The sequence below is a fragment of the Thamnophis sirtalis genome, unplaced genomic scaffold, assembly GCF_051295495.1.
Source record: "Thamnophis sirtalis isolate CommonGarterSnake01/CBP01778 unplaced genomic scaffold, rThaSir2_p1.2 scaffold_7, whole genome shotgun sequence".
Taxonomy (NCBI): Eukaryota; Metazoa; Chordata; class Lepidosauria; order Squamata; family Natricidae; genus Thamnophis; species Thamnophis sirtalis.
The window spans coordinates 83078450-83099476 of record NW_028261387.1 but is presented as its reverse complement, the minus strand read 5'-3'; the positions used below and the strand labels follow the sequence as shown (position 1 = coordinate 83099476).

Below are 21027 nucleotides of genomic sequence, written 5' to 3'. Positions count from 1 at the left end.
GAAAGGGAAAAAAAGGAAAGGAGAAAGGAAAGGAAAAGAGAAAGGAAAGGAAAAAAGAAATGAAAAGGAAAAGAAGGAAAGGAAGAAAGGAAAGGAAAAGAGAAAGGAAAGGAAAAAGGAAAGGAAAGGAAGATAGAAGAAGGACAGAAAGGGAAAGGAAAGTGTGGAATGGACTGGTGCTGCTCAAAAATCAAGTCTCAAGATCCCATGGACCCCTTTGGCTCACACAGTCCAACTCCAGCGAAGAGATTGCAGAAAGACTGCCGAGTCCAGAACGGGGCTTCAGATGACGCAATGCCCGAGAAACCCCGGATGTGCAGAGAAACGCAGGCTACAACCAGCGAATCACGTTTTTCCAGGAACCGACAAAGCCCCAGAGGACCAATGGGAATTCTCCCTTCTGCAGCATCATCAGTCTCTGAGCAGAGTCTTCCTTGATTTCACTAATCACCAGATGGAGGAGAGCATTCGGTGCAGAGAGAGAAGGGAGGGAGAAGGGATATTTTCAGTCATATTTTAAGTCATTAAAAAACACTGCGCGGCAGTTTGAAACTTCTGCACGGTGTTTTCTTGTTACGTGCACGGCCACGCAGCCGCGCAGCTTAGAGGGAACATTGCACACAACAGCCATAAAGTTTAACTCACAGTCCCAACCATTTGGAGGACAGTCACATGTTTGAAATATGAGAACAGGTGACACATGGTCTCTCATAAGTAGTTGACGCAGAGGACATGGCAAATGGATGAAGGAGGTGTCTATCATCAACTGGGCAGTCCTCCAGGATCTTGTCTGCTACTTCAGCTTCTCCCTTCATCCTCTAAGCTCCAAAATGGGACCAAATCATTTTTGGAAATTGTCAGTGCATGAGAGTTCATGACTTAGAAGGCATGATAACAAGGTCAGCCAATGAATAGGCATAGCAACTAAGCCAGCCAATGAGTGCTGTTTGGAAACTGAAGCAGTATTTGCTGTGTGAGCAACAAGGAGACAGCAAGGAGCCTGGGTGTAGCTTAGCTCAACTGTTCTGTACTAAAGCTCTGAGTCTGTGCAGACCTGTAAACTAGTCTGCTCTCTGAACTGAAACTGTTCTCTCCTCTGCCTGTGTGCTTGTACTCTTTACCATGTTGGAAGAACCAGATTTTGGTATTGTATATTTACTTCATGTGTTATATTATATATAAAGAGAAGTTAATGAATCTTGCTGAATCAGTTACCTGTGGGTGCTTTCTGGATGTAATTGCTCCTGCAAACTCTGACAGAAATTAACCTGATCTTTGAAGCAGGTGCTTTATTTTGCAGCAGGTGTCATTGTCATTTTATTCCTGCGTAATGACAAGGATTGAAAAACTGGGAGCCTGGAGCCTGGCTGTCACCAAGAGCACATTGGCACCTCCAGTCATCGTTTCGCTGACTCAAAAGATATCCTTCAATTGCATTACTTCAGATTGCAGGTGGGAGATTATGACTGAATATTCCTACCAATAAGAAATGACACATGCATTTGGATCCTTTCCATGTTAACTCACTTGTCAACTTGAGAGAAGAAAACCAAATCTTTGGTGCATGGATCATTACTTTCCCCCAGTAGAATAGAATAGAATTCTTTATTGGCCAAGTGTGATTGGACACACAAGGAATTTATCTTTGGTGCATATGTTCTCAGTGTAGATAAAAAGATGTTCTGACCCCCCGACCTGTGAATACACCAGAACACAGGCTTGGCTGTTTGCCATTATTCAATTACTGAGATAACGAATCTTTTGGCTGAGGGCCCAGGCAACTCGTGTTCAATACAGTAGCTCTGCAGCAACCCAGATAATTCAAACGAAGCAACGCAGATAGTCCAAACGAACAGACACGACTAGAATACACGGATAGATTTTATTAACTACTAATTCGAACAGTTGTTTCCTGAAAATGTCCCCTCCCAATGCCTCACCTATAATCTCTCTTGGGAGGGGCCAATCAACAACCACCTCTGCTTAATCATCTTCTGTGAGTCTGCCTACGGAGTTGCTGCTTCCGTTTCTCAGCCCTTCTCAATCTAGCATCAGGGACAAACTGCCTTTGATCCTCCCCACTGCTCCATGCCTCAGGCACCTCCTGGTGGCCAACCAGCCTCTCTGGTCCCTGCTCTGCGTCTGAACCCTGCCCAGGATCCTCCACAATTTCCATGGCAGACTCATATGGTTCCTCGCTATCCGAGTCCATCAGCAGCTCAACCGGATCCTGCTGGGCCACAACAAAAAGACAAGATACATTCATCAAGAATCATAAGGTACAGCACTTAATGGTAGTCATAGGGTACAAATAAGCAGTCTGGAAACAATCAATATCAATATAAATCATAAGGATAAGCAACAAAGTTACAGTCTTGCAGTCATAAGTGGGAGGAAATGGGTGATAGGAACGATGAGAAGATTAATAGTGGTGCAGACTTAATAGTTTGACAATGGTGAGAGAATTATTTGTTTAGCAGAGTGATGGTATATGGGAAAAAACTGTTCGTGTGTCTAGTTGTCTTGGTGTCCAGTGCTCTATAGCGTCGTTTTGAGGGTAGGAGTTGAAACAATTTATGTCCAGGAGGCGAGGGGTCTGTAAATATTTTCACAACCCACTTTTTGACTTCTGCAGTGTACAGGTCCTCAATGGAAGGCAGGTTGGCAGTATTTTTTTTTCTGAAGTTCAGTAGGAATACTAGGAATAGTAGTAGGAATTTCAAAGCTTAGCCGGCCATGGGCTCTATTCCCACAAGAAGAGAAAATTCTGGTGACTTCTAAATGCATCTGTACCATATTTCTATTTATAAATGCATAAATTGAGCATAATGAATCAGACAAGTTAACTGAGAGATTATGTTCCCCTTTTCCCCCCTTGAATTGTTCGCCGCCCTGAGTCCTCCCGGAGAAGGGCGGCATACAAATAATAAAATTCTATTCTATTCTAATTCTATTATTTGCAGTTCTATGCATGGGCCTCAACGAGTAAAGAAAAGTAGTAACAGAAAAAAATGGGATTTGGGTTTCAGGAAAATGAGCATTTTGTGCAATGAACTTCATGTGCCTGTACAAGATACGAATCTTTTAGAGAGTTTTGTGTGGGTAACTGGCTCATAAGGGTTATAATCTAAGAGACCATTTCTTTAAGTTACTAGTTGGATGCCACTAGAAGTAAAGCTGTGAGAAATTGATTTGGGGAAATTTATAGCATCTCTGTGTGTGGGTGCATGTGAGTAAGAAAGATAGTCCATTATTCACAATACAGCATGGGGTACATTCTTGTCTTTCAGATTGACTAATTTGGTTACTATGAAAAGAATATTAAAAGAACATTAGCAATAGCCCTGCTGGGTAAGGTCAGCAGCTATTTAGAGTATACTAGACAATCCATGACCTGGTGGGTCATTGTTTTGGAGATATTTCCCCTCTTAAATGGAGAAACAGAATGACTTCCAGTAGATCGCTATTGTTTTGGGTTTTAAAATTAACAAAGAAAACATTTTATTCAAGAAGAAAGTTGGCTAGCAAGACAAATATAGGTGCTTTTCATTCAACAAGGGACACTTTTGATGACAACATTTGTGGTTGGTCTGCCATTCTTTGAAGACTACTACCTTAATGTTTTCACTTCTTTTTCTTCAGCTTAAAGTGACACAAAGCTGACCATGTTGGAATACTAGTTTGTCCAGATAAATCAGCATATTCTCCATTGTTTGTCCTTGTGAAGGGGGAGCAAAGCAGGACAAGATCTTCATCTTCTAATAAAACTGAGCACAATTCTTGGAATTGTGGCAAAGTCATTTTTGAACTCCCCAATGTTTATCACAGATTCTGTTTCGTAGAGTAGCCAACCTCTGGAACATCATTCCTCTGGAAATTAGACGGTCCTCCACTCTCTTTTGGAAGGCCCTGAAGATATGGTTGTGCCAACAGGCCGCGGGAACCCAGAGTGGGATGGATGGAGCCCATTAAGGGGCTGCTATGAATGTGTGTTGTAACCGGGGTGGAGTTGGGGAGTTGTTATTTTATTATTTTTCTTTTTTATTGTCCCAAAAGTGCTTTTTTTTTTTTCCAAAAAGCAACTGAGCTGAAGAAGAAGAGCTGAAGAAGCTTCTTGGATGAAAAGCGAAAAATCTTCAAAAAAAAATAAAAATCAGAAAGTCCAGTTGCCTCTTGAAAAAACACCTTTGGGACAACTATGACCTGGATGAATGAGAATCTCCATAGACATTTATTTTTTTATTATTTTTACTTTCTTTATAATTGTGCTTTTATGTCCCATAAGGGCACAACATACATTTTATAAACAAACAAACAAACAAACTGCCAGGGAAGTGGGTGAATCGATAGGTTGCTCCAACAACAGGAAAATTGATCCACAATGTTTGATGTGCAACTACGATCCAAGCATTTATATTCCAAAACTAAATGCAGTTCATTTGGAGCTCAGATTAGACTAAACTCTCAGTGACATATTGGGAGCATGATCAAATCAAATTCATTAATTTCAGTCTTGCTTTGAGTCCTCAAACCTCAAATTTATGTGGTGTGCACACACGCCTATGTTTTCTATGGCGTGGAGCCGCGGCGAGGCTCTATGCAGCTGGCGATGACTCCGGAGACCATCCAGGAAGACGAGGAACGCGAGGGTGGCTGTCAAGAGAGAAGAGGGCAGTGCACACCACGTGGGCTTGTGGAGCAGCTGAAGAACAAGAGGCAAGGATTCGGCTGCTGCACAAGCCCGAGGGCACGTGCTGTCTTCTCTCTGACAGCCGCCTGATTAAAAATAAGGATGAGGCTCCGCTGGTCTGGAGCCCATCTGGGAAGATGAGGAATGCAAGGGGGACCCCTCGCCCTGCGGATGGGCTCTGGAGCAGCGGAGCCTCATCCTTCTTTTTAACCAGGTAGCTGTCAAGAGAGAAGAGGACAGTGCATGCTACGTGGGCTTGTACAGCAGCTGAAGAACAGGAGGTGAGGATTCGGCTGCTGCACAAGCCCACGGGCATGTGCTGCCCTCTTCTCTCTGACAGCCGTCTGGTTTGCTGAATCCAGTGCGGCGGCGGGACTCTTGCCTTCACTGAGAGCTTCGCTGGCAGCCGCTTCTTGCCATTGCCGCTGTGCCGGAAAGAAGCCGGTCTTTGGAAAGAACCTCCCCCTCCAGAGACCCCATGCCAGAAGACAAAAGGGGGCGGGCCAGTTTGAATGCGGACGAACTGGCAGTTTGGTGCCAGCACCCCCTCCCTATAAATTGTAAGCCGCCCTGAGTCCCCTCAGGGAAAAGGGCGGCCTATAAATAATAAACAAACAAACAAACAAACAATTTGGGCAGGCAGAGAAAGAAAGAAGGCTTGTGATAAAGCACCCCTGCCACCAAGGGCGAAGGAGAGCACCTTCACCTTCGACTATTGCACACCTCCTTTCTCCACCTGCCCGAACTAGCAAAGAAGGTGGGCCACTAAACTGCCCGCTTGCCCGCATTCAAACCAGCCCGCCTCTTCTCTTTTGGCATGGGCTCTCTGGAGGGGGACGGAAGGTCTCTCCCAAGACCTGCTTCCCTTACCTCGTGGCACAGTTCCGGGACACGTTCGAGCAATGTGGGCGTGGGAGCTTTCTCTCATGCCTTTGGAGAACGAAAGAAGGCGTGCGAGAAAGCCCCCCCCCCCTGCCCGAATGTTTGAATGAATCAGGCTGCAGGCTCCTTTGCCCTTGACTATTCGATCTCCTTTGGTTCTCTGCTGCCTGAATGAGGCAGACGGAGAATGAAAGGAGATCGTGTCGGGTGGGGGGAGTGAGCCAAGCATTCCAACCGGTTCTAAATGGCATAGTAGATTTGTGGAACCTCTTCTACCGAACCGGTTAGAACCGGCAGGAACCCACCCCTAATATATATGTATGTATGTATATATGTATGTATGTATGTATGTATGTATGTATGTATGTATGTATGTACCATGTTTCCCTGAAAATAAGACAGGGTCTTATTGTCTTTTGACCCCCCCCAATTTTGCTTGGGCCTTATTATTGGCAGGGGCTTATTGGTTTGGGGTTGCCGGGTGGCTGCTCTCTTGCGAGCTGGTGCCCGAAGAACCAGGCACAGCCTCAGGGGCAAATGGCTGTGTTGCACTGTTGCAGCAGCACAACATAGCCGCTATGAGGTGACCACACTCATGAGCAGCCGCCCGGCAATGCCCCTTTCCATCCAGGCAGAGCACTACTCACCGACACAATAATATCCCAAAGTGCTAAGCCGCGTGGCGCTCTGCCCGGTTGGAAAAAGAGGTTGCGGGAGAACTTGTTCTGCTTCCAGCTCACGTGCCTCCCTGCCTCACCATGCCCAACTCTTCCTGCAGAGCTGGGCCAGGGTGCCACTGCCGCCCCACTGCTGCCACCGCCGCCCCGCTGCCGCCGCCATGCTCCAAGCATAACCAGCTTCCAAACTCCAGAGATCCGCTGCCGAGTCTTCCGGCAACGGCCGCTGTGGGACTACGCTCTATGGTTGTGGGCTGGCTGCGGGAAGACTCTCTGTACCATGAGAGCAGCTGCCTGGCAACCCCCCCACTCCAGCTGGGCACAGCACCACCCACCAACCTAGCGGTATCCCAAAGGCGTCAAGCAATGTGAGCATCTTTGCCCTCCTCACCCTTGCTCCTGTGGCTTTGCACCTTTGGGATATCACTAGATTGGTGAGTGGCGCTCTGCCTGGCTGGGGGGGGGGTATCTAGGGGGCTTATTATTGGGGGAGGACATATATTTTTGCCCACAGGAAAAATATGTCATGGTCTTATTATCAGGACATGTCGTAATTTCGGGGAAACACTGTATGTATGTATGTATGTATTCAGTCTGTTTGGACTGGTTTGGGTGATCGCCGGTGGGCCCGCCATGTGTCCTGGGGCTATGCTATCCTATTTAGCCATATTTCTGAGGCCAGGCACAAGCACGGAAGGCACATGCATGAGCAAAGGGCATGCACGGAAGGCCGAGCACATCCATGGAAGGTGCGCGTGATGAACCAGTAGTAAAAGTAAGTGAAACCCACTGCTCACACACACACACACACACACACGAGCTGAGATCACAATTTTGGTTCTACTGGTGTCTTGATCATATAGTTTGACAGCCATTGCATTAGCTAAAATAACAATTCACGATCGATAAAAGATTGACAGCTGCCTTTTTCCATCTCCCATCCACCCACCTGAAATGTTCAAAGAAAAGACTGTTCTTAAACACGGAAGCACCTTAATTAATAGCTTTTGACAGGTACAAGGGTGCTGAAATAAGAGAATTGGGTGGCTCTTATAAGAGCTCTGTTGTTTTTTTTAAAAAAGCAAGCAAGATTAAAAATATCCAGCGATGCCAAAAAGAGTAAAGCATGAGGCCTTCCTAATTTGACACGGAAATCTGAAATAAAGGTGTCTCCTGTTTTAATTCTGCTGTCATTTTGCTTTTAATTATCTCCTTTGACAAATTAATTAGTGGAATGTAAACTATGGGGTTCATAAGTACAGATGATGGATCGGTCCTGTGACAATATGCCTGGACAATAGTCAGGAGGATTTGGGAGGAGGGGTAGGGAAAGAGAGGGACTGGTAGAGGATCATTGATATATTAGACTTTTCTTTCTCCCAGTTGTCTTCAGGGCAAACAATTCCTAAAGCAAAGCCTGATCAGAAACAGGTTAAGGAAAAACAGGAAGAGATTCAGAAGATTAAATGTGGTTTAAGAAAAGACTTCTGAGACATAAAAGGCATATCTCAAAGAACGTATGTGAGATAAGATACTTTTTAGATTTCTGTGTGGTTTTTAAATTTTTTTAGAATGGGGAGCTCACAGCCAAATGTTCAAATGTGACAAGGGGACCTCAGAATTTCTTTCCTTCTTAAACTTTTTTCTTTGACTGCCCTCAAAGAATGTCTCTTACATTTGGGGGGGGGAGATTTGATATTTGGAACTTTCTGACCATTCTTGTCCCGTGACGGTGAACCTATGGCACCCATGCCGGAAATGTCACATGGATCCATGTCACCTGGCACGCACTGCGTTGCCCATTCCTCTTCCAGGTTTCTGGCGTGCATGTGTGTGCGACAATCAGCTGGCTTTCGCGCAAGCAGCAGTTCTGGAAACTGGAAGAGCTGGTCTTCTGTTTTCTGGCAAGCACATGCGTGCCGGCCAGCTGATTGTCGTGCACGCATGTACACCAGAAACCGGAAGACCAGCTGGCCAGTGCGCATGCGTGCATTGGAAACCGGAAGTTCATTTTGGGGTGCGTATATGCCCCCTGGGATGCTCTTCTTCCGGGTTGTGTTCCTGATGAGTGCATGGGCATGCATGCGCTCCCTTTCTGGCACTTGGTGCCAGAAATGTTCACCATCACTGTTCTAGGCAGTCTTTGAGTAATGTTCACAACTGGGACCCGATGTTCCATTGTTAAGAAAGATGGTCGTTAAGTGAGTTGTGCCTGACTTTACCATTACTCACCACCTATAAAGCCCTCCATGGTAGTGGATCTGCGTACTTGAGAGACCGCCTCCTGCCAATTACCTCCCTGCGACCTATAAGATCACATAGATTGGGCCTCCTCCGAATACCATCCGCCAGTCAGTGCCGACTGGCAACTACACGGAGGAGGGCCTTTTCAGTAGCAGCTCCGACCCTTTGGAATGATCTCCCCGTGGAGATCTGTACCCTCACCACCGTCCAGACCTTCCGCACAGCCCTCAAGATCTGGCTATCCTGTAGGCCTGGGGATAAGATCACAATCTGTCCCCACCCGAATGAAGAATGAATGCTGTGTACTATTTTACTCTTATGTATTGTTTTATGTTTATTGTTTATACCCCCCCTCCCTTTATGTAAGCCACCCTGAGTCCCCGCGGGGAAAAGGGCGGCCTATAAATATTAATAAAATATCTAAAAAATATCTAAAAAAAAAATACTCCCATGGTTGTTCTGCAAATCACCACAACCGTTAAGTGAATCATGCCATTGTTAAGCAAATCCAGCTTCTCTTCATTGACTTTGCTTGTCAGAAGCCAGCTGGGAAGGTCTCAAAGATGATCATATGACCTCAGGACACTACAAGCATTGTAAATGCATGTTGGTGGCCGGGTACCCAAATTTTGATCACATGACCGACTGTTGCGTGAAGGCCATTGTACCATTGTAACTTCACAAAGTCACTCTATGAATGATTGTAAGTCGAGGACAAACTGTACATTTATATGTCTTTTACAAAATTCTGTGAGCCAAATCTTACAAATGTTGAGTTAGGAGTTCATAATCTACAGTATATATTGCAGTGTAATATGCATTTTGTTACCCTGGTCTGTTACTTGAGGTTTCCTTGGTGTAATTGAAGGCCTGACCATGGACAGAACATTTAGAGCATTTAGTTCCCCAACTCCCCCAGGCCATGGGCCAGTACTGGGCTGTGGCCTCTTTGGAATCGGGCCACAGAAGTGACAGGCGAGTGCATGCTTACAAACAGCTCCACTTGTGCAAGCGTTGGGCGAGTGCATCTGTGTGTTCAGCTCCATTTGTGTAAGCAGCGGGTGAGCGCATACATGTATGCAGCTTTATTTGTGAGAGTGCTTTACACCAAAACGAACCTAACTAATCAGATTACAGATTAACAGAGTTGGAAGGGACCTTGTAGGTCATCTAGTCCAACCCCCTGCCCAAGCAGGAGACTGTACACAATTTCCAACAGATGGCAGTCCAATCTCTTATTGAAAGCTCCAGTGATGAAGCTCCCACAACTTCTGAAAGCAACTTCTGTTCCATTGGTTGATTGTTCTCACTGTCAGAAAATTTCTCCTTATTTCTAGCAATAGCAATAGCAGTTAGACTTATATACCGCTTCATAGGGCTTTCAGCCCCCTCTAAGCAATTTACAGAGTCAGCATATCACCCCCACAGTCTGGGTCCTCATTTCACCCACCTCGGAAGGATGGAAGGCTGAGTCAACCTCAAGCCGGTGAGATTAGAACCGCTGAACTGCAGATAACAGTCAGCTGAAGTGGCCTGCAGTACTGCACCCTAACCACTGCGCCACCTCGGCTCTCTAGGTCAGTGATGGTGAACCTTTTCGGCACCGAGTGCCCAAACCAGAACATGTGTGCATGTGTGCGTGCCGGAGCACTGGAAATCCAAAGACCAGTTGGCTGGTGTGTGCATTCTTGTTTTTTAGCCACTTTTTGGGCTGGAAAATGGCCCCCAAAACAGCCTGAAAAGGGTCCCAAAACAGCCTGGAAAAGGGTCATTTTGGGGGGCATTTTCAGGCCATAAAGACCAGCTGGCTGGCGCACATGAAGAACATCTGGCGATGGTGCATGTGCCCACAGAGAGGGCTCTGTGTGCCACCTCTGGCATGCATGCCATAGGTTCACCATCACAGTTCTAGGTGGAATCTCTCCTTGGTCAGTTTCCATCAATTATTCCTTGTTTGGCCTTCAGGAGCCTTGGAAAATAACTTGAGCTCTTCCTCTCTGTGGCAGCCCCTCAAATATCGGAACACTGCTATCATGTCTCCCCTGGTTCTTCTCTTCACTAGACTAGCCATGCCCAGTTCCTGTAGCCATTCTTCATATGCTTTAATCCCTCAGTCATCCTGGTTGCTCTTCTCTGCACTTTTTCTAATCCTTCACTGCATGCTTAACTTTCACGGAATTGAATTCACATACTTGCTGATTCTCCCATGAGATGAGGTTGCAGCAGGCTGCACCAATGTGAGCTCCCCCTGATCCTTTGAAAACTAATTTGAAAAGTAATTTTATAAATATTGGGTAGGAACCTTTAATTGAATCTTAACTGAAGTGCACAGAGTCCGTATCAGCTGTGGTTTGATGGCAACAAGCTAAGTTTACTGCAGACGTGTGGCGTGCTGATAACAAAGAATGTAAACTCAAGGTGGAATTCCAAGCATTTTATCTCACAAAACCAACTGTGGCTCTTCTAACTATAATACAGGAAGTCAGTTAGTAAAGCTTAGATACTTACTGTAGAAAGACGGAAGAAGGTTTGAGAACATAACAAGTAATAGGACTGGTACCAAAACCAGAAAATGCACATATCAGGTATGAGGAAGTGGTTGATGATCCCAAAATCTCTGGTGCATAAACCATGGCAAAGGAAAATGTCCGGAAGCAGAACTTTATGGTTTAACCACAAATGTAGTCATGAAAGAAAGGAACTTGACTAGCCTAATCAGTCAAATTAAGAAGGATAAATCATTTGACAGGGTTGAAGGCGTGAGAGATAAATGCTGGAAATATCAGGCACTGTTAAAGAGGTGCAAACAAGATTACTATGAAAACCAATGGCAAGAATTAAGATTGTCATGTTTATAAAATAATTATACAAAATTCTTGAAAGTAATTTCCCGAGGCCGGAGAGAAATACAAAGTAATAATAGAAACAAGAGATTTTACCTGAAGTCTGAATAGCTTCTTTTTTTTTTTAATAAAATAAAAATTATGTAGTGCTGCTGAGAATAATTTTGAACTCATTTTCAAAATGTATATCCAAATATAAAAAATAGGAATAGAAAAAATATTCCTGGTGGATTAGATCAAGGTCTACCCTGGTCCATTTTTTAAAAAAATTTCTCATGCAGGCTAACTAGAAGGTTGCAAATGGGAGTTAGAGCAGGGATGAAATGCTACAGGTTCAGGCTGGTTCACCTGAACCAGTAGTAAAAAAATGCTTAAAAAAAAACCGTTCTGATGATCAGCTGTGTGACAATCAGCTGTGCCTGATTGTCTGTAAGGTCTCTGCTTGTTGCAAGGGTCATTTTGTGTGAAGTCCAGCTGCTTTTACATTGTGTGTGAGTCAATTGTGCAGCCACGCCCACCCGGTCACACGTCCATCAAGCCAAACCCACCCAGTCACATGACCACCAAGCCACACCCACCAAGCCATGCTCACAGAACTGGTAGGGATATATTTTTGAATTTCACCCTATAAACATCTCCCTGCACTGTTCACCAGCAGTTGGTATTTGAAGCCACATAATAATTCCCAAGACTGATAGCACTCAAGAGGAATCTTCTGCATGAAGTTATCAAACCACTCTTTAAATTCATCCAAAGCGGGTCTGTTTTGTTTGCTGTTTCTTCGAAAGACTGAAAAGGTAGCTATTGTGTGTATTGTGATTGTTCTGTATTTGGGGAGACAGATCAGCTAGTATATGGCAGTCAGAGCAATTATTTTTACAAGTGTGGTACCTTATTTTTGTGGATCTCATCCAACCATGACTTTTTTGCAGGGGGTCTTTCCTGTCTTCTCCATTTTTTAACTCACCCTTCATGTATTTGTTTGGTTATCTGTTGTGGCCTGGCAGGAGCCGTTGGACTCTGACAGCTAGAGGGCTTATGAGTCGGTCTTGGAGGAGGTGGAGGACCCTGGACAGGGTGTCGACTCCGAGCAGGGCGAGGAGAGACTGGTTGGCCACCAGGTGGCGGCAGAGCATTGGATCAAAGGGAATGTTCAGGAAAACATTTGGGAGTTGTTTCAGGATGCATGCAGGCGCAGGGCTACTCGGCATAAAGAACAACGGAGTAACTACAGGAGGTGATTACGAGCAGCTGATGCTGATTAAGATCCTCTCCTGAGTATAAAAGAGACTGGTTGTGCCACGCCCTGGTTGCAGGAGTCAACGTTCTCCAATTTGGATAAGTGGTTTGCTGTGAGAAGCTTATTTGCATCGCCTAGGTTCGTAGTAATGGCTGCCAGAGAGCTTATCTATTTGTTTATTTTGGCTTGCAGCCAACGAGAGTCTTGCCTGATTAAAAGAAACCTTTTTAGTTACGTGGCTTTTGGCTTTCATTCCAGGACAGAGAAGGGGGGGTCAGAACAGTTATCTAATCTCTATTAATTCTCTCTCTATGCCAAATCTCTTCAACATATTTTTTTTGTACTGGTCACCCATTTTTATCTTCAATATATTAGCATTAGCAGCATTAGCAGTAGACTTATATACCGCTTCATAGGCCTTTCAGGCCTCTCTAAGTGGTTTACAGAGAGTCAGCATATTGCCCCCAACAATCTGGGTCCTCATTTTACCCACCTCGGAAGGATGGAAGGCTGAGTCAACCCTGAGCCGGTGAGATTTGAACCGCTGACCTGCTGATCTAGCAGTAGCCTGCAGTGCTGCATTTAACCACTGTGCCACCTTGGCTCCTTAATGTTCTTTCAGCACCCTTTATTCATGATTCTATTTTTTTCACAACACACTTACCTTCAGTACCTCAATGACCCAGTATCCACTCTCTTGCTATGCTTCTTCTGATGTAGTCAACTTTACTGTCATGTAAGAAAGTAGACATACACTCTATTATCATTTTTCAACAAACATTCTTTCCTCTGCAGCCATGCTCATGTCTTCAAAATTTCCAACAATTTCTCCATTTTTAGTAAACATTTTCCCCAAACTGCATAATTTCATCTAGGAGTGCTAGGTGGTTGTTGTTGTTTGCTATTGATCAGAGGTGGGTTCCTACCAGTTCGCACCTATTTGGTAGAACCGGTTCGTCAAATCTACCGAACCGGTTAGAAGAGGTTCCACCAGTGGACCCGGAAAGCAGGCCAAACCTACAGAAGAGCTTCCAAAATTTTTTGAAACCCACCACTGACACACACACACACACACACACACACACACACACACACACACACACAGATAGACAGACAGACAGACAGACTCACACAGAGAGAGAAAGAGAAAGAAAGAAAGGAAGAAAGAAAGAAAGAAAGAAAAAGAAAGAAAAAGTAAGAAAAAGTGAGAGAGATGAAAGAAAAAAAGGAAAAAGGGACAGAGAGACAAAAGGAAGGAGAGAGAGAGAGAGAGAGAGAGAGACAGAGAGAGAGAGAGAGAGAGAGAGAGAGAGAGAGAGAGAGAACACATGGCCGGCAAGCCACTCCCACCAGGTCACATGGCCTGCAAGCCACTCCCACAAAGGAGGCCACACCACAAGTAGGTTCCAAAAAATTTTGAAACCCACCACTGCTATTGATGTATAACTTTCAGTCTTTCAGTCCTTTTCCCCTGTCAAACAAAACTATCCTGACTTTGATATATTATTTTTGGCTATATACTTGTTGCATCATCCAATCTATTTAACATTTACAAATAATCCAAGTTCCCTGCCAACAACATAACATGATCTGAGTACAAAAATGCATGTAATATTGCTGACTCTCACCAACATTTCTGTAACATTGCCACGAGCCTTGTACATTTATTCACATTATATTAATCATTTAAAGGAACCTCATACATCTTTGTCTTATGCTTTGCTCGGTGTCGAACTATTCATTAAGCATTCCATTTATTCTCTTATCACATCCAGCAATCTACTTGCAATTGCAGCTTATTCATTTTATAACATGTTTCCCTAATCAACCTTTGATAAACTCTCTTTCTCCTATTCATTTAATTTTCAGTCACTTGCCAAGATCAAATACCTGGAAAACATCTACCTGGCATGAAGCCATTTTGCAACATCCCAAATTCTGGGTCCCCCCCCTAAACATCTTGTATCCTTGAATCAGAATTCCTCCCTCTACATTTTTGCTCACTCCTGCTAACCCTTTTCCTGTGTAGGAGAACAATAGCAGCTTTCTCCAAAATGTCAGACAAAAATGGGGTCTGCAGTTATTTCATTAACAAACCACATCCATATTTTAATATTTCCTCAGCAACAACGTCAACACTTATTTATTTATTTAGTTTGTCAAACATGTACAAGATAACAGCTATAAGTATAAACATGGACATGAACAAAGGAAATGAGTACAAATAAATGAGGACAGTTTTATGGTTCCAAATAGCATCCAAAAGTAAATCAGAGTCCAAGGCAAAGTATTGCTCAAAGTTCCAATTTATTAAGAGAGCAATCTTGACACATCTGGGAAAACCTGAATCTGAAAGCTTCCCGGTTTTCCTCATCCAGTTGAAAGTTCAGGATCTTGCCCCCACACCCACAAGTCCATCACATGGTACAATCTCCCACTGCCATGCTTGCAACTTCCACCCATCCAGTTCTGGTAAGGTGCAGAAGTGCAAAGACAAAAGATGACCTTGGCTTTCTAGAAATAATTTTGTTATCGCTACAACACATCTCACTCCTACAATCCCCCTCCCATTTTCCCACAATAGAAAATGCATAGTAGAATAATAGAAAGTGTGGCAGGCCAAAGATCCAAAAGAAAAGATGGCTGCAGGAATGACAGACAGAAGGACAGGGATGGTAGGTGCGCTTATGTATGTATGTATGTATGTATGTATGTATGTATGTATGTATGTATGAACGAACATCTTACATTGAAGTGTGGGTGCTGTACACAGACTGTGAGTTTTTAAAATGTCTGAGTGCACTAAAGAGCCCTCATTTAAATATATATCAGTAACTGCAGGCATCTTAGCAGGTGGGATGCGGGCAACAGTATGTTGGCTTGCAAGGTGGCCTCAAAATTAGATTCCTAGCTTGCCATGAGCAGGCTTGGTATAAAACTAGGTTTTGGTTTTATTTGAGGTATAATGGACAAAACGCTCCTAGTCCTGTCCTTATTGTTAACACAGAGTGCTTCCTCTGACATGGATATGGAGGTGGGTTGCTCCCGGTTCGGCCCAGTTGGCCAAACCGGTAGTGGAATTCAGGCCTGAGTCACAGAACCAGCAGAGACCCAGTTCTTCCATGCCCCCGAACCGGTTCCCTAACCACCACTGGCCCACCGCCATTTTGGTTTTTAGTGATTGCGCACGCGCAGTTCACTGTAAATTGTTCTGCGTATGCGCAAAGAGAAATTTACATTGAACAGAGCACGTGCACGGGTTGCGAACCGGTAGTAAAACCGGCAGCAACCCATCCCTGCAGGGGTACCACTAAAGTTGGAAATTCTGGAGGTGGTTGATTTATTTATTTATTAAATGGATATGCTGCCTGCCTCATTATCCAGAGTGACTCTGGGCAATTAGTGGACTAAGAATATACCACCTCCACTCTGTCTTTACAGTGGTTCTTATCTTTTAGTTTGTTAATTTTTAATGTTTTAATGTCTTAATATTTTGTCATTCTGCAGTTTTGTCTTTGTGATGCTATGAGCCACCCAGAACCACCTGACAGTAAGAAAGGTGCCATGTACATTTAATTGATAAATGAACAAACAATAAACAACTAATACGCATCTTCCTTAATTCACCCCAAAAAAAGCATCATGTGACGATATTGTATGAATAAATACTTAGTATTGCAGTATTTATTAAGGTAGCAGATCCTTATTTATCTAGGTCCATGATGGTGAACCTATGGCATGTGTTCCACAGGTGACATGTAGGGTTCTCTCTGCGCGCACGCGCGCCGTTGCCCCATCTCGGCTCCATCGAGCATGCGCACCACCTGCCTGCCAGTTGATTTTTGGGTCTCTGACATGCATTCATGGGGGGAGAGGCATATGTGGGAGATGTGCATGCATGCACAGGGGGTGAGTGGGAACACATACGTTTACGGGGGCAGGGGGAGCACAGGGTGCAGCGCCCCTCTCGCGACCTGTTTTTTCTCCCAGGAGGCTGCAATGAGGCCTACTAGGTCCAAAATGGGGAGCGGGGGGAGGGTAGCATATGCATGCATGGAAGGGGCACAAGGGAGTGCAGGGGGTCATGCGCACATGCACAGTGGGGCAGGGCATGGGGAGGTGTTGCACATGCATTGCATTATGGGTGCACTTTCAGCATGTGACGACAAAAAGGTTGGCCATCAGTGGTCTAGGTGGACTTCAGAGTGTAGCATATTGATTCGGAAAAACGATAACAACACTGAAGAAGGTTTAAAGAAGGACAACGACCAATTTGACCTTAAACCCAGATTACTGCAAGGCCAATTACAGACTCAAACAAGATTATCTTGCTCCTTAAAAGATTAACAGTTTCACTCCACAAATCTTGTGACTTCTCACCACTGAAGTATTTTCCCTACCAAACTTTTAAACTTGTCAACGAGGGCAAAATCTTCACCCACACGAGCATTTTCTCCATCATCCTGTTCCAGACGTTCTAACCAGGGTTCATTTTAAAGTAGGCCCATAAAGTACATTTTCTCTCAAGTCGTCCATTACTAAGAGCAGTTTGATTGAATTGTCTCCCCTTTTGGAGTGTCTCAAAAGTACAGGATGTTCCTAATAGATAAAATGTTGTGCGTGGCATTTGTGTCAGCAACCCTCTGGAGAGCAGGATAATTCTTCAGTGTTTTTATTATTTGCTCATATGGATGCAAAGTTCTTCAATATTACACATCAATTTAAAACAAGCAATCTAACTGGAGAGCAATGACTACCAGGCTTTTAAGAAGTAAAAAAAATAGCATTGCTATTTATTGCTAGTTTTCCTAGGTTGTCCCTTTATCGGATATATTCTATTTGTCATTTTTACCATTCTCATTAATTCTATATATAAATAGGTTAGACTACAAAGTCCCAACCAAAAGTCTTTGCTTGTCCAAGATACCTGAAATAAGAACAAAACTATATATTTAGAGTTGATTATGACTCTTCATGCAGGATTAGGCACAAAAATGGAATTTCAACCAAACTTGGTACCCACATGACTTACTTTCTGGGAAAAAATATTGTGGGGGTAAGACACCCCTAAAACCCTTCAGTGTGTTCTGTTAAGATACAGCCTGTTGTGCTTTAAAATGGCTTCTACTGTACTGCCGTAAAATGGCTTTTACTGTGCAGCACAGGGGAGTTGCCATGGTAACAGCTGTACAGTACAACATAAGGGGGCTCCCTCTGGCAAAGGGGGAAATCCAACATTAGAAATTACATTTGGTCCAGACATTTTCCCTCTATAAATAAATATCTGGACAATGCTGGGTTATCTGCTAGTAATATATAAAGGGGAATGTGTTGACAGAGGTGGATCAGACTTCTATAGCTTGGATCTTCAAGAGGTACTGGATAACCCACCTGGGGACTAACAATTCCAATATATCTAGATTGTGCAAGACCTGGGACAATGGCTTTATGGAGTTACCTGACAGTAGCAGCTGTCAGTTGTGATGTTGCTATAGTTATTTGCAAAAATGCTCCCTCTAATCCTCTTGAAACTTCATTACTGGTTTTTTCATTCATCTTCTTAAAATACCAACCTTACTGCAGCAATCAAGTGGAACAATAACCACAGTAGTCATTTGGTGGTTCTGACTATTTGGTCCTCTTCCTAATGAGAATGACCTTGGTGGACTGGAGGAAGAGGCACAGCTTCCAAAACAAAGATAACTCAGCGGAGGAAAAGAAGAGACCCTCCCTAGCTTTCTGGACAGTAAAAGCAAGGAAGTAGAAAAGCGCTTTCAAACTTGCAAGATTCCTTTACTTACAATAGAGGTAGTCAGGGCCGGATTTTCCTATAGGCTAACTAGGCTTCAGCCTAGGGCCTCAAGATCAAGAGGGGCCTACATTCAAATTGTTAGCAAAATTAAAATTACACTATTGTAAAAACAGTGAACACTAAAACACTGAACCGAAAATAAGGAGAAATTCTACGCGTATGACTAATAAACAAACATAAAAATGTATTGGTTAAGATCGTTCCAACGCCGCAGCAGTTGGGGAGCCCGCCCACGTTCCCGGCACCGGCGGTTGGGCGAGAGGCGCGGCCGCTCCCAGTAGCCGTCCCGTTGATGTGGAGCCCACCAGCGGCCAGGCTAGTGAGGGCGAGGGGGTCGAGCCGGGCAGCTGAGCACAGCAGGGGAGTCAGCTGGCCTCGCTGCCTTTGCCGCAGAGCAGAGCCGCCCTCCATCGGGAGGCCAACTATATATATATTGATATATATTGATATATATCACAGCAATAATGTATTTTATTATCTCTCATGTAATTTACAAACTTAAAAATGGGAGGTGAAAGGGCCTCATAAGTGGAATAGCCTAGGGCCTCTTTTCATCTAAATCTGGCCCTGGAGGTAGTATTATTAGTCATGGTTTGTGCTACCTCCAAGGGCTGGTGTTCTGACCTAGGCTTCCCCAAAAAGCATGAAACAAATGTCCTGGTCCCGACAAAACCCCTTTTATTGAACGAATGTGAATTCCTCTCATTCACATTCAGCAAACACCTGGCAAACAGTTTTTCAAAGGTGAATTTATGACCACAGATCTTATCTAGCTTGGAAAGCTGCCATGTAAATATTTTCCAAACACACTGCAGTGCAAGGAAAGACTTGGCACAGAGTCTCTGAGATTTACGGACAGATTGTCACTGAAATGAAATGAATGAATATACAAACGAATTGTTTCCTGCAAAAGCCCACTCCCCTTTCACTTCTCATTTGTTTCCTATGGAAGGGGCCATTCACTGTCCACCTGTGGCTTTACTCCCAAGCTGAATCTGATTTCTTAGCTGTTCTTTTCTTCTGGCAGCTCTGCACATGCACACACTGGGAACAGGCTCTAGCTGTTCCTCTGTCTCGTTGCTGTCTAGCTCCGTAGGCACCTGATCACTACCTGATGGCTTCGGCCCTCCCTCTGCCTCCGACACAGAGCCCTCGTCTGAGCCTTCCCCAGCCTCCAGGACTGGCCCATATCTCCCCAATCTCCTCACTGTCCGACTCTGCTGCCAGCTCTGCTGGCTGCCATTGGGCCACAACAGTTGGCACAGATGATTGATCTTGCAATCATGTTATATAGTGCTTGAATTTTAAGAAAAAAATATAGGAGAATGCAAACAAGAAGCCTCTGAACTCTGTTCAATTGCAATCAAATTAGGACTCCTTCTATTGTCATTCTATTCTAAAGATGATTAGAGGATTGGAGACTGAAACATATGAGGAACGGTTGCAGGAACTGGGTATGTCTAGTTTAATGAAAAGAAGGACTAGGGGAGACATGATAGCAGTCTTCCAATATCTCAGGGCCTGCCACAAAGAAGAGGGACTCAAACTATTCTCCAAGGCACCTGAAGGTAGAACAAGAAGCAATGTGTGGAAACTAATCAAGGAGAGAAGCAACTTAGAACTGAGGAGAAATTTCCTGACAGTTAGAACAATTAATCAGTGGAATAGCTTGCCTCCAGAAGTTGTGAATGCCCCAACACTGGAAGTCTTTAAGAAGATGTTGGATAGTCATTTGTCTGAAATGGTATAGGGTTTCCTGTCTAGGCAGGGGGTTGGACTAGAAGACCTCCAAGGTCCCATCCAACTCTACTATTGTATTGTATTGTAATTTTCTGTAACCAGTAGAAATAAACCATGTCTCCCAAAAGATATCATGCTGGCTAGATCCCTCTTGATTCCCTACAATTTGACCACAGCCATTTCCATCCAGTCTTCTCCGAGCATGCTGATTATGTTATCCATTGTGATAAACACGGCTGGAGATTTCTCTCCCCGTCTTCCTTTCCTCAGAAGTCTGTGATTCAGAGACCAGTCTCTCAGTTACTAAGCATGCCTCATTTATTGTTAAGTTCATTCATAGTGATTTATATAGTTTAACTGCTATTTTTAACTTACCTCACAATTTCCAGCTGTCTTTCTTTTTGAAAAGAAGGGCAACTATTGCTAACTCCCATACTGTGCCAAATCAAGTCAAATTGGATAAAATAGAATAACCTTTGCAGAGGAGAAGTTAAGGCCATTGCACAAATATACTCAATGTGCCAAAAAGCATGGGCATTTTAAGTCAAGGGGCCTGTGAGTTTGGCTTGGTTGAAGTAGAGGATAATTGAGCTTGCTGCTCAGAAGATGGTACTGAATATAGAATGTTTGTGTGTATGTGTGTGTGTGTGTGTCTGTGTGTGTTTTAAAGGTTCCCCCCACATATATGTGCTAGTCGTTCCCGATTCTAGGGAGCGGTACTCATCTCCATTTCAAAGCCAAAGAACCAGAGCTGTCGTGGTCGGCATGACTAAACACTATTACAAGGTATGCAATGACTCTATTAGTCTACTTTCATTTTTACATGCTTTCGAACTGCTAGGTGGGCAGAAGCTGGGACAAGTAACGGGAGCTCACTCTGTTACGCGGCACTACGGATT

At 44.1% G+C, this 21027-nt stretch overlaps 1 long non-coding RNA gene across 1 annotated transcript in view; it reads left to right on the top strand.

The window, feature by feature from the left end:
- The first annotated feature begins 1841 nt into the window (after nucleotides 1-1841).
- Nucleotides 1842-21027, top strand: part of LOC148044735 (uncharacterized) — a 29100-nt gene continuing 9914 nt past the window's right edge. Inside the window, exon 1 of the long non-coding RNA XR_015697410.1 lies at nucleotides 1842-2279. This is a non-coding gene — a long non-coding RNA (uncharacterized LOC148044735). The remainder of the gene's footprint in view (nucleotides 2280-21027) is intronic.